Source organism: Rhinopithecus bieti, unplaced genomic scaffold (genome assembly GCF_001698545.2).
Source record: "Rhinopithecus bieti isolate Rb0 unplaced genomic scaffold, ASM169854v2 scaffold_4553, whole genome shotgun sequence".
In the NCBI taxonomy this organism is placed as follows: Eukaryota; Metazoa; Chordata; class Mammalia; order Primates; family Cercopithecidae; genus Rhinopithecus; species Rhinopithecus bieti.
In genome coordinates this window covers 2,184,580-2,185,557 of record NW_016804694.1, presented here as the reverse complement: position 1 = coordinate 2,185,557, position 978 = coordinate 2,184,580, and positions in this window count along the sequence as shown.

The following is a 978-nucleotide window of genomic DNA, read 5'->3' as shown; positions in this document are numbered from 1 at the left end:
GTCAAATTTAGCTAATCATTGGATTCATCAGAAGCCTAGGGGGTTGAATGTCGAGGTAAACATACCTAGAGTACCCCATGTTTCCAGCGTATCTCTCCACGATGAGGTGGAGAGATTCCAGCCACAGAGAAAGGCTGTAAAGAGCAATCAGACAGTTGGAGAGCACTACCAATCCCAGACACTCCAGCAGCTATGGTGACTGCCTAGGTGGTCACTCACAGAGGAGGAAAAAGTAGTGAGAGAACTGGAGATAAGGGGGAAATCCAGGTCTTTCTATGCAACAGCAGCTTCCAATCAGAGAAACAGATGATGGGTATCCAGCTATCCAATCCACAAAGCACAAAGTCCCCTGCTTTGGCACAGCCTGATTGTTGGGATGAAGCATGCCTAGAGGTAGAGTGAGCCCTTTCTAGGTTAACACAACCAGATATGGGACACCTGCCATTCACTGCAAAGTGCTTCACATAGCTGGCCGCATTCATCTGCTTAATAAAACCAGATAATGAAACAACCCCCCTTTTCCAGGTCCCCAGAGTCCTGCTGTAAAGAATGTGCCTTTAATTAGAGCCAGACTGCACAGCACTGGGGCTCAGCTATACTACAGTTTGATGCTGCAAGGCAGAAAAGTTACTATGTATTTTCTAGGCAAGCAAAATGCTGATGATGTTTAATATCAGGTATCTCTCCAAGGAAAGAACATTCTGTAGCTGAGACAAATAATGCAAGTTTGTGTTAATTTTTGGTTTGTCTTTTAAACATAGTACATTCAGGCCTTTGTTTGTGATCAGTGCAATAATGACAGATAAAATTATTTAGAGATGAAGAAACCAAAACGAAGATACCAAGGAGGTTGTGTAACTTGCCCAAGGCCCACACAGTTACTAACAGCAGGGCCAAGATTCAAATTCTGCTAGTCTGGCTTTTAATGTTGTTGTATTGATTTATTATTCTTTTTAGTCTATCTTTATTTTTTTTTTT